Source organism: Miniopterus schreibersii (genome assembly GCF_964146895.1).
Source record: "Miniopterus schreibersii genome assembly, chromosome: X".
Lineage (NCBI taxonomy): Eukaryota > Metazoa > Chordata > Mammalia > Chiroptera > Miniopteridae > Miniopterus > Miniopterus schreibersii.
The window spans coordinates 47,572,045-47,586,335 of NC_138104.1; positions in this window are offsets into that span (position 1 = coordinate 47,572,045).

Here is a 14,291-nt window from a genome sequence, read left to right on the forward strand (position 1 = left end):
AAAGTCTCAAATATTTTATCTTCTCTGCATTCACTCAGAAAGATAATATAGGGATATTCTTTAATTATGTCAAATTTGAAGATTACTTTTTATTTTTTTAATGGAGTGTTAAATTATATCTATGGAAATAATTTTATATTTCCACTGTGTTAGAAGAAATGAGAAGGAATGGGATGAGAACAAATGAATTAAAATGGGGAAAATTGGAGGAAACTAAGAACCCAGAGGAAGAGTCCTTTGTAGGAAGCGAAGACAGAATGTGACATTCAGATATGGGCTCCATCCCAAGAGGTGTCAGGGGGACTCTGCTCTCTGAGGTAACAGAGACCCTGGTAGTTGGGATATTCTTTAATTATGTCAAGCTTGGAGATTACATTTTTTAAATGGAGTGATACCTTACATCTATGGGATTTATTTTATATTACCACTGTCTAAAAAGAAATAAGGATGAGTGCCAGGCCAAATAAAACATGGGAGCAGATTCTACAATGACAGTCAACAAATGTCTTAGGTTTGGGCTGCCTGAAGTAATGATTTCTTAGATTACTTCTATACCCATTTCTTAAGATTCAGAGAAAATACCTCTTGGTTTTCATTTTTATGTTCCTTTTTTTTTTTTTCCATTTCAAAAATAATGAGCTCTCTCCCTACAAGTGTGGGAGAAGCCAGCCTGAATAAAAGAACTAAGAAAATAACAAATAAATAGAGTTAAAGCCTTTATCAGAGCATACTTGGAAGCATTCTTGCATCTGAACATCATGCCATATCAGATCAACACTGAATCCCCAAGGCAGAAATATGAAAGATAGTTTGGCAGATATAAAATATATGTGTTCACAAGTAACTAAAGTTATTTCAGATTTACAAAGAACTCTTAGATGAAGACAAAATCTTCATTCAGTCAAACATGAAAAAGGGCTGGGAACATGGGAAAAAAAACTAACAGAAGAAGTATAACCCTAGAACAGTTCTAACTACAGTCACCTCACATTGATGATTACAACAATAGTGCTTATCTTATAAATATAATAGAAAAGATACACAAGCAAATTAACTGTTCCAAAGAGATTACTCATTCTGATGTAGCCATTTTACTCCTAATACATGTGTACCCATGGAGTATGTCATGAAACTAAAGGAAGAGGAATTTGCATATTCAACGGGAACTTTAGGGTTTTAAGGCCTCATTGATGAGAGTTTCAGAATCTCAATGAGAAAATATTAGAAGATATTATTAAAAATAGAAGATAATTTTATGTAAAACCCCAAGTGATTAATACTGAAACAAATTCAGGTTTTAATGGGTATATCCAATTGAACATAAATAGTGCAAAGATTCACTTGGAAGCAAGCGTAGTGACTAAAGGCAGTGATTAGATGAGGGATAAAAATGTGCAAGTATCAAAAGAAAATGTGGAAACTATAACAATTCAAAAGTTATCTCATGTAACTAGTTACTAGGAAGTAGAAACTGGCAGCCAGATGGCTCAATTTGGCCTAGACTCAGGTTTGGTTTTGTTCACTTTGTTTGTTTGGTTGTTTTTTTTAATTGAATTTATTGGGATGACACTGGTTAATAAAATTATATAGGCTTCAGGGGTACAGTGTTACAATACATCATTTATATATTGTATTGTGTGTTCACCACCCTAAGTCAAGTCTCTTTCCATCAAGAGGTGATAAATGGTGATTGCTTCTTTTTGTTTACTTAAATTCAATTACAATATACATATAGAAATTTACACAAGTCATAAGTTAAAAGTTCAAATAATTTTTCCAAATTTAACATACCAAATCAAGAAACATAACATTACAAACCCCTTCCAGAAATCCCTTTCATAGCCCTCTTTAGTCATTACCCCTTTAGCAAGAGTAACCAATTCTGACTTTTAACAATAGGATTAATTTTATTTCCTTTTGAATTTAATACAAATGAGATCATAAAGCATGTTCACTTTGATATCTAGCTTCTTTCACTCAACATTATGTTTGTGAAACTCAATCATATTTTTGTGTGAAATAATGGTTTGGCCAGTATATGAACATGCCAGGTTCCATTGTATGAACATACCATAATTTATTCATTTTCCTCCCGATGAGAGTTTAGGTAGCTTCCAGTTTGTGACTACTATGAATAAATCTGTGAAAAATATTCTTGTGCATATCTTCGGTAGCATGCATTTCTGTTGAGAGTATTCCTAGAAATAGAATTTCTGGGACAAGGAGCATGTATTTATCCTGCCAACCAAATTTTTAAAGAGGTTTTATCAATTTACACTTCCATTAGAACAGTGTTTGTTAGGTGGTGTAAAGCTAGATGCTATATACTATCTTAATAGATGTAAAAATCTTCATAAAAGAGATAATTTGAGGAGAAAATAGAAATTACTCTACAGAAGACACGGCTAGGTAGGTAACATAATATCCATTTTCAACTCCTTTCCTCTGCCCACTTCTATATAAAAGGTTGAATAGATTTCCTTGCAACTAGAGATAGCCATGTAATCAGTTTTGGCTAATATAATATAATTAGAAGTCTGTTGATTGTTGCTGGGTTAGCTTTTGCTTTCCTGATAATAGAGACATGAATAGAAAGTACCATTTCCCCTGTCACAATTGCCTTTCTTGAAGGTGGATGTGATGCCTAATACTATGACAATCATACTGCTATTTCAAAAAGAGTGTCAGATACTCTACCCATGATATATTTGAGTTATTAATCCAATACCAACATCTATCTACTTCTATTTTTTTTTTTGGTATATGAGGAAAATTAATGCTTATTTCTTTAAGTCATTGTCAGTTGTGTTTTCTGCTACATATAGTTGAACAAAATTTTAAGTGATAAATATTGAAATTCATTAACAAAAAGAAAATCTAAATAGCAAGTTTGGCAGTGTTAGAAAATAAAAATATAATAAACTTACCAACAAGTGAATTTTGAAATTTAAAAGCCAATACCATTTACATTAACACCTTCCAAAATGAAATACTTATATATAAATCAAAAAACAAACAAACAAACATACAAGACCTATTTGAGAAAAAATGCAACACTCTGATGAACTAAATAAAAAAACTAAATAAATGGAGATATAATTCCATGTTCATGAATAGGAAGGGTAAATATTATCAAGATGTCAGTTCTTCCCAACTTGACCTATGAAATCAATGAAATCCCAATAAAAATCCCAGCAATTTACTGCATGGATATTGATGAATTGATTATAAAGTTTATATGATGTGGCAAAAGACCTAGAATAGCCAGTGCTATATTGAAAGACAAGAAAGTTGAAAGTCTGATGCTACCAAACTTTAAGGCTTACTATAAAGCTACAGCTTTCAAGAATAGACAAATAGATCAATGGGACAGAATAGAAAGCCCCAAAATAAATCTACATAAATATAAGCAACTGATGTTTGACAAAGGAGCAAAAGCAATATAATGGAGCAAAAATAGTCTCTTCAATAAATAAATAAATGGTGTTGAAACAACTGGACATCCATAAGCAAAGAAAAAGAAAAAGAAAAAAAAAAGAAGAGAAAAGAAAGAATCTACACCTAGACTTTATACACTTCATAAAAACTAAAAATTAACTCAAAATGTATAGTAGATCTAAATGTAAAACACAAAACATAAAACTCTTAGAAGATAATGTAGGAGAAAACCTAGGTAAACTTAAGGGTGGTAATGCCTTTTCAGAAACAATAAGACATGACCCATGAAATAAATACTTGTTAAGCTAGAATTCATTAACATTAAAAACTTCTGTTCTGTGAAAAACACTGTCAAGAGAATTAGAATACAAGCCACATACTGGGAGAAAACGTTTGCAAAAGACACATATGATAAAGGGCTGTTATCCAAGATATTCCAAGAATTTTTAAATCTCCACAAAAAACAAAAACTCAAGTAAAAAATGGGCCAGGGATTAACAGACACCTCACCAAAGAAAATACATAGATTGCAAATAAGCATATGAAAAGAGTTCCCCATCTGTCATCAGGTAAAAAAAAATAACATAACAAACCTATTAGAATGACCAATGTCTGGAACACTGACATACTTAAATTCTGACAAGAAAATGGAGCAAGGGGAACTCTGATACATTGTTGGTGGGGATGCAAAATTGCACAGCCATTTTGGAAGACAGTTTAGAAATTTCTTGAAATTGAAGGCTATTATGCTAAGTGAAATAAGCCAGTCAGAGAAAAAGCCAGTCAGAGAAAGACAAGTATCACACTATCTCACTCATATGTGGAATCTAATGAGTAAAATAAACTGATGAACAAAATAGATCCAGAGAAGCATGGAACAGACTGATGAATCTCAGAGGGAAGGCCCGGGTGGGATAGTGGTAGGGAGAAAGATTAATCAAAGAACTTTTTTTAAAAAAATATTTTTATTGATTTCAGAGAGAGGAAGGGAGAGGGAGAGAAAGAGATAGAAACATCATTGAGAGAGTCAATGATTGGCTGCCTCTCGCATGCCTCCTGCTGGAGATCAAACCTGAAACCTGGGCATGTGCCCTGACCAGGAATCAAACCTCGATCTCCTGGATCCTAGGTCAATGCTCAACCACTGAGCCAAGCCAGCTGGGCAAGAACTTCTATGCATATATGCATAACCCATGGACACAGACAATAGTGTGGAGAAGGCCTGGGGTGAGGGTGGTGGCAGACACCAGGTGGAGGGGATCAAAGGGGGGGAAAAAGAGGGTGTCTGTAATTTTTTATAAAAAAGCTAAACTTGATGAAATAAGCCAGTAAGAGAAAGACCATATGATCTCATTTACATGTGGAATGTACTAAACAAAATGAACTAATGAACAAAACAGAAACAGAGGCACGGATACATGGAACAGACTGACAGCTGTCAGAGGGGAGGGGAAAGGAGGGGACTGGATGAAAGAAGGTGAAGTGATTAGCCAAATAACATATATGCATAACCCATAGACAAAGTCAAGGTGGTGATGGCCAGAGGGAAGGGAGGGTAAGGGCCCAGTGGAGGTGGGCAAAGGGGGGAGGTGTAGAGAAATCTGTAGTAGTGTCAACAATAAAATTAAAGTTGAAAAAAAAAACTAAACATGCTCTTACCTCAAATTCTAGCAATTGTACTCCTTGGTATTTGCTCAAAAAGTTGAAAATATATGTCCACACAAAAACATGCAAATAGATGATAATAGCCGCTTTATTCATAATTGCCCCTTCAGTAGGTGATTTAATTAATAAACTATGGTACATTGAGACACAATGTAATATTCAGTACTAAAAAGAAATGAGGGAGGGTTAAAGATGGTGGCGAGCTGAGTGGAAGCTACACAGACACTCTCTCAGAACCAAACCGGAATTACATCTGAAATATAGAAAAAACATCCTGAATAATCAACTGAAGATGAGCTGGAGAGCACTCTCATAACCAAGGAGAAAAAGTGGAGACTGCATAGAGGCTGGTACGAAGTATGGAGACCAGAGAGGGCTGGCCAGGCTCCCACAAGCAGCAGCGGAAGGTTCGGAAGGATATCTCAGCTGAGGGAGTGTTGCTACTGAGGTCTCCCGGGCATAAACCCCAGGCTGGGCTTCCAAGCCCAGAGCACCAGAACTGAGAAAGGTGCCGCATAACAACTGTCTGTGAAAAAGCAGCAGGGTTTCTGTCTGCCAGGGAGAGAGAGCTGGAAATGCGGGCACCTTCTTAAAGAACCAATGCACAAAGTTTCCTGTGCAGCCACTTACCCTGGGCTCCAGCAGAGGGAGGGCAGAGTGGATTGGAGCTGTGTGAGGAAAATTGAGGATTGTGTGCTCCAGGGGTTGAGATCAGAAGGCAGCCTTTTGGATTCCTGTGCTGAGTCATTCTCCCAGACTGCAGAGAACATCTTTCTCAGGTAGACAAATGGCTGCTTTTGCCTGGGTGTGTGTGGGGGAAGCAATTGTCCCATCCTGCTGGAAAACCTCTCACCATATCCAGAGGAATTTCTACAGCCTGAGGCTCATTAAGAGAATCAGATTAATCAGCCTGCAGGCAGAGGCAGACCTCAGAGTGCTTTGAGTCTTTGCCTGATCTGCTTCTGGACTGGGCCTTGGAAAAGCAGACTTTGGTAAAGTAACAACTGACCCAACAGAAATACAAAGGATTGTAAAAAAAAATACTATGAACAACTATATGCCACCAACCAGGACAACCTGGATGAAATGGATAAATTCCTAGAAAAACACAACCTTCCAAAACTCAGGAAGAGCTAGAAAACCTGAATAGGCTGATAACTGCTGATGAAGTTAAAGAAGTAATCAAAGGGCTCCCAGCACACAAAAGCACTGGCCCAGATGACTTCACAGGGGAGTTTTACCATACATTCAAAGAAGAATTAACACCTACCCTCCTCCAACTATTTCAAAAAATCCAAGAAGAGGAAATACTTCCAGGTTCTCTTAATGAGGCCAGCATTAGCCTAATCCTGATAAAGACACTACAAAGAAAGAGACTTACAGACCAATATCCATGATGAACATTGATGCTAAAATCCACAACAATATGTTAGCAAATTGAATCCAGCAATATATTAAGAAGATCATACACCATGACCAAGTGGGATTTATTTCAGGGTTGCAAGGCTAGTACAATATTTGCAAATCAGTAAACATGGTACATCACATAAACAAATTGAAAACCAAAAATCACATGATCAGATCAATAGATGCAGAAAAAGCATTCAATAAAATTCAACACCCATTTTTGACAAAAACTCTCCGCAGAGTGGTAATAGAGGGATCATACCTCCACAAAATAAAAGCCATATATGACAAACCTACAGCCAACATCATACTCAGTGGGCAAAAACTAAAAGCATTTCCCCTAAGAACAAGAACAAGACAGGGGTGTCCACTTTTACCACTCTTATTTAACATAGCCCTGGAAGTCCAAGGCACAGTCATCAGACAAGAAGAAAACATAAGAGGCATTCAAACTGGAAAGGAAGAAGTAAAACTGTCATTATTTGCAGATGACATGATACTGTACATAGAAAATCCTAAAAACTCCATAAAAAAACTACTAGTTTTAATAAATGAATTAAGTAAGGTAGAGTGATACAAAATTAACACCCAGAAATCAATGGCATTTTTATACACCAATAATGTACTCTCAGAAAGAGAAACTAAAAAACAATCCCATTTACCATTGAAACAAAATAATCTAGATATTTAAGAATAAACTTAACCAAGAAGGTAAAAGACCTGAACTCAAAAAACAATAGAACTCTGCAAAAAGAGATAGTGGAAGATATAAACAAGTGGAAGAATATACCATGTTCATGAATTGGAAGAATTAACATCATTAAAATGTCGATACTACCCAAAGCAATCTATAAATTCAATGCAATTCCTATTAAAATACCAACAGTATATTTCAAAGATCTAGAACGAACAATTCAACAATTTATATGGAACCAAAAAACACCCCAAATTACCACAGCAATTTTGAGAAAGAAGAACAAAGTTGGAGGGATCACAATACCAGATATCAAGTTATACTACAAAGCCACTGTAATCAAAACAGCCTGGTATTGGCACAAGAACATACATACAGATCAGTGGAACAGAACAGAGAACTCAGAAATTGACCCAAGGCTTTATGCTCAATTAATATTTGACAAAGGAGGCAAGAACATACAATGGAGCAAAAACAGTCTCTTCAATAAATGGTGTTGGGAAAATTGGACAGGCACATGCAAAAAAATAAAACTACACCACCAACTATCATACACAAAAATAAACTCAAAATGGAAAAAAGACTTAAATATAAGATATGAAACCATAAAAATCCTAGAAGAAAACATAGGCAGCAACATCTCAGACATCCCTCGTAACAATATGTTTGCTGATACGTCTCCTAGGGCAAGATAAACAAAGGAGAAAATAAACAAATGGGATTACATGAAAATAAAAAGCTTCTGCACAGCAAAAGAAATCATCAACAAAGCGAAAAGGGAGCCCACTGTATAGGAGAACATATTTACCAATGACACATCTGATAAAGGGTTAATATTCAAAATATATATGGAACACATACAATTTAACAAAAGGAAAACAAACAATCCAATTAAAAAATGGGCAAAGGACCTAAATAGATACGTCTCTAAAGAAGACATACAGATGGCCAAGAGACATATGAAAAAATGCTCAAAGTCACTAATCATCAGAAAGTTGCAAATTAAAACGACAGTGAGGTATCACTTCACACCTGTCAGAATGGCTACCATCAAATCAATGAAAGACAAGTGCTGAAGGAGGTGTGGAGAAAAGGGATCCTTGCTGTACACTGCTGGTGGGAATGTAGACTGGTTCAGCCAGCCACTGTGGAAAACAGTATAGAGTTTCCTCAAAAAATTAAAAATTGAACTGCCATTTGACCCAGTGTTTCCACTTCTAAAAATATATCTTAAGAAACTGGAAACACCAGTCAGAAAGATCTTATGCACCTCTTTGTTCATAGCAGCACAATATACAATAGCTAAGATCTGGAAACCGCCCAAATGCTCTTCAGTAGATGAGTGGATTAAAAAGCTGTAGGATATTTACACCACAGAATACTATGCAGCTGTAAAGAAGAAGGATTTTTTATCCTTTGGGACAGCATGGAGGGTACCAGAGAGTACTATGCTAAGTGAAATAAGTCAGTCAGAGAAAGACAAGTACCATGTAATCTGATTTATATGTGGAATGTAATAAACTAAACTGATGAACAAAATAGATCCAGAGAAATAGAAGCATGGAGCAGACTGAGGGATCTCAGAGGGAAGGTTGGGATGGGGGAGTTGGTGTGGAGAGATTAACCACAGAATTTATATGTTTATAAGAATAATCCCAGGACAGAGACATTGGTATGGGGAAGGCCTGGGGTTGAGGTGGATGCAGGGTGGAGGGGATCAATGGAGAAAAAAAGGGATATCTATAATGCTTTCATCAATAAAGATAAAGAAATAAAAATAAATATATATGAGACACACAAAAAGTTAATTAATTAATTAATTAATTAAAATATAAATAAATGAGGTATGGAACAATGAAAAGACACGAAGGAAACTTAAATGCATATTTCTAAGCCAATCTGAGAAGGCTATATACTATATGATTATAAATATGTAAGATTCTGGAAAAGGCAAAACATTTCAGACAATAAAAAGATTAATGGTGTCCAGAAGTTGGGGAGGGGAGAGATGTATAGACAGAGCACAGAGGATATTTAAAGAAGAGAAAATATTTTCCCTGATATTACAATCATGGATACATATCATGATACATTTGTCCAAACCTATTGATTGTACAACACCACGAGTAAACCCTTAGATAAACTATGAAATTTGGGTCATTATAGTGTCTCAATATAGGTTCTTCCTTGGTAAAATTTGTACAATTCTGGTGAGTGATGTTGACAGTGGGGAAGACTACACATGTGTGGGAGTAGGGGGTGTACAGGAAATCTCTGTATATTACTACCAGTTTTACTGTTAATCTAAAAACACTCTAAAATTTTTCTTTAATTAAAAATATAAGAAACTCAGTTAAATTTGTGTTTCAGGTAAACAACAAATTACCGTTTACTATAAATATGTTCTATGCAATAGTTTATTTTGCAACTCTATTGAATAGATCAATAAGCATGGGATGAATTGAAAATAGTTATTGAAGAACTACCATGAACAAGTGCTTTAGAGGTAGTCAATTTTTCCAGTGAGTTTTTCAAAATTTCAAAACAAAAAGCAATATCTTTATTAATGTAAACTATTCTAGAGCATTACAATGAGGAGTTTTATAATTCCTTTTATAAAACTAAATTCAAAGCCAAATATAAGAAAGATAACACACTAAAGAAAAGCAATAGCTCTGTTTTAATAAACTTTGTAGCAAAAGTCCAAATAAAATGTTAAAAAATTAAAAATTAAGATTACATTAAAATAACACATATTGACAAGTCAGGGTTTATTAAACAATATGAGGATATATGTGGAATTTAATGAGTAGACTGAGCTACTGAGCAAAACAGAGACAAACTCATAGAGAGCAGGCAGACAGCTCTGGTGGGGAGGTTTTTGGGGGAGGGGGCGGAGTGATTGAGCAAAAAAAGAAAAAAAGAGAGAGAACTCATGGATAACAATGTGGTGATCACGGGGAGGGGGATTGTGTGAAGATGAAAGAGAGCATAGAGGGGATAAACCGTGATGGAAAAGATAATATAAATTAAATTAACAAATTAAAAATTAAAAAATTAAAATGAGGATAATGTAATATTATGAGATTTATTACTAGAATACATTAATAGTTTGAAGCAGAAAAAGCACATTATTATATCAATACAAATAAAAATTATAAAAAGAACTTGCATTTAATGAGTGCTTACTCTGTGCAGACTATGAATATCAAGAGTACAAATGGGCATTTGAAAATCTAAAAACCCATTGCAGATTTTAAAAAAGTTTTATTACACTAAAAATGGAAGACTACAATTTTAGTATAATCTAAGCTATGTTTTTGTGTGTGTGTATATGTTTATTATTGCAAGTATTACAGATGTCCCTCTTTTTCTCCCTTTGATCCCCTCTACCAGGGATCCACCCCACTCCCCCAGGCTTTCTCCACACTATTGCCTGTGTCCATAGGTCATGTATATATGCATCTAAGTTCTTTGATTAATCTCTCCCACACACACTCCCCACCCCCACCTTCCCTCTGAAATTTGTCCTATTGCTCCATGGTTCTAAATCTCTGTATCTATCTTGTTCATCAGTTTATTCTGTTCATTATGGTCTACATATGAGTGAGATCATGTGGTAGTTGTCTTTCACTGACTGGCTTATTTCACTTAGCATAATATTCTCTAGGTCCATCTATACTGTCCCAAAGGGTAAGAGGTCCTTCTTTTTTATAGCTGCATAGTATTCCACAGTGTAAGTGTCCCACAGATTTTTTATCCACTCATCTATGGATGGGCACTTGGGCTGTTTTCTGACCTTAGCTATTGTAAATTGCACTGCTATGAACATAGGGTTGTATAAGTTCTTTCTGATTGGTGTTTTGGGTTGCTTAGAATATATTCCTAGAAGTGAGATCACTGGGTCAATGGCAATTCCAGTTTTCATTTTTTGAGGAAACTCCTTACTGTTTTCCATAGTGGCTGCACCAGTCTGCATTCCCACCAGCAGTGTACTAAGGTTCCTTTTTCTCCACATCCTCACCAGCACTTGTCATTTGCCCATATTTATGCTGTCTACAAGAGAACCACCTCAGAACTAAGGATGAAAGTAAAGGGATGGGAAAAAAATTTCCATGCAAATGGAAGTGAAAAAAAAAAAAAAGCTGAGGTAGCAATACTCATATCTGAAAAATAGACTTCAAAATGAAAGCCATAACAAGAGACAATGAAAGTCACTACATAATACTAAAGAGATCAATCCAATAAGAGGTTATATCCCTGATAAACATATATGCAACCAGTATAGGAGCACCCAAATATATAAAACAACTTTTGGAGGACTTTAAGGTAGAGACTGATAGCAATATAATCATAGTAGGAGACTTTAACACCCCGCTGACATCAATGGATAAATATTCTAGACAAAAAAATCAACAAGGACACAATGATCGTAAATGAAGCACTAGATCAGATGGAATTAATTGACATTTACAGACCATTCTACCCCAAAGATACAGAATATACATTCTTCTCAAGTGCACATGGGACATTCTCAAAGATAGACCACATGTTAGGACACAAAACAAGTCTACAAGTTCGAGAAGATTGAAATCATATCAAGCATCTTCACAGATCACAATGGCATGAAATTAGAAATCGACTACAATAAAAACACTAAAAGTCATTCAAACACATGGAAGCTAAATAACATGTTATTAAGCAATGAATGGGTTACCAAAGAGATCAAGGAAAAAATCAAAAACTCTTTGGAAACAAATGAAAATGAACACACAACAACACAAAATCTATGGGACACAATGAAAACCATCTCGAGAAGGAGATTCATAGCATTGCAAGCCTACTTCAAAAAACAAGAAAAGCTTTTAATAAACTATCTAACCCTACAACTTAAGCTATGTTTTAAAAACATACACATAGAAAGTCTCAAAGAAATTATAGTACAATATTAATAACAATTTTCTCTCGGGGAAAGAATAAAAATTGGAAGTGAAGATGGGTTCTATAAAGTAAGAATTTCACTTTTTATTTGGGAAGCTTAGGTATTATTTAATGTGTTATTTATAAAAATTTATTTATTTGTTATTTGTGTAATAATTTATTATTGGGTACATATGTTTTTATTGATTTTTAGAGAAAGGAAGGGAGAGTGAGAGAGAAACATGGATGTGAGAAAGAAACATTGACTGTTTGCCTCCTGCATGTGACCCAGCGGGGGGTTCAAATCCACAACTTGTGTATATGACCTCATGGGGAGTGAACCCATCACTTTTAGGTGTACCAAACAATGTTCCAACCAACTGAGCCATACCAGCCAGCGCTAATTAAGTACATATTTAAGATGGCAAAAAATCATCTAATGTTGATATTACATTATAATCTGAAAAAGACAAGATACTTGTTATTTAACATTGTCCTACATGTTCTACATAATGTAAAATAAACTATAAAAGAGGAAGGAAAAGAATCATAGTATTTAAAGAAAGCAAAGATAATTGCTATCTGTGGATTTATGGTTGTATACCTAGAAAACCCAAGAAAATTAATGAAAAATTCCTGTAACTAATGAAAGAGTTCCATACAAAGATGAATTACTTAATGAATACACAATTTTCAATAGCTTTCCTACATATTATAAGTAATCATCTTTAAGATACACTAGAAAAAAAATGTCATTCTCCATAGCAATAAAGAATATAAAAGACAGGAAGAAATCTAAGTAATAAATATGCAGAACCTAGAAGAATAAAAGTCTAAAACTTCACTGAAAGGAGTAAAAGAAAGAAAAGCAGATTTTATCAATTTATCTCTAAATTCTTTCCAAATTAGGCTCCAGATTTAATGCAATTTCAAAAGCATTTCCAACAGAATTTGCTTAGAAATAACAAAGTGATCCTAAAATGTATTTGAAGGGATTAAGCAAAGAGAGAAAAAACAACCCTCAGGAAAGGGTGTGGCGGGAGGTAGAAGTAGGTAAAGGAGGGATAAATGAAGATGGAAGGAGACTTGATGAGGTAGTGAACACACAATACAATATGTAGATTATGCATTAAAGAATTGTACACCTGAAGCATGTATAATTTTATTAACCAACATCACCCCAAAATTTTTAAAAAAATTTTTAAAAACCTAGAATAAATAGGAAAAAACAGTGCAATTTAAAAGGGAATAATAAAAGGAAACTCTTTATCAGATATTAAAACATATTACAAGGCCACAATAAGTAAACAGTGTGGAATTGATGCACAAAGTGAGAAATAAGTAGAAAAAAATAAAGAACTCCCAAACTTACCCAAGTATATAAGCACATAATAAGTAATAAATGTTACATTTTAAATCAATGGAGGAAAGAACCATTGTTTAATAAATGGCATTGAAAGCATTAATTAATTATATGGGATAAGGTGAGGGGAAGCAGATCTTTACCTCATGTCATTCTCCAAAAATAAAACCAATCTAGATGAATTAGTTAAATACAAGCATAGAAAAATAAGATGAAATTATGAGTAAATTTTTAATTTTTACATACAAAATCTTTTAACTATAAAATTAAAAGAAACATAAAAAAGAGACCAATATGTCTACAATAATTTGAAAAAAATCTGTATAAAAACAATGAAAACAGTTAAAAATGCAACTGTACAACAGTATGGTGATTACCAGGGAGAGGGTGGGAGGGGTAAGATGGAGAAGGTTATAAGGGGGATAAATGGTGATGGAAGGAGACTTGACTTGGGGTAGTGAGCACAATACAATATACAGTTGATGCATTGTGGAATTGTGCACCAAAAACCTGCATAGTGGTACCTCAGTTTTCTAATGTAATCCATTCCGGAAGACAGTTTGAGTTCTGAAGCGTTCAAAAACCAAGGACTCAACAGCCGACAGCTAGGCCTCAGGATTTTGCACTCAGTGGAAGCCACGTGGCATGTTCAACTTCCAAGGCGTGTTCAAAAACCGAAGCATTTACTTCCAGGTTTACAGTGTTCGTAAACTGAAATGTTCATCAATGGAGACGTTAGAAAACCAAGGTACCACTGTATAATTTTTTAACTTGTATCACCCCAATTAATTCAACATAAGTGAA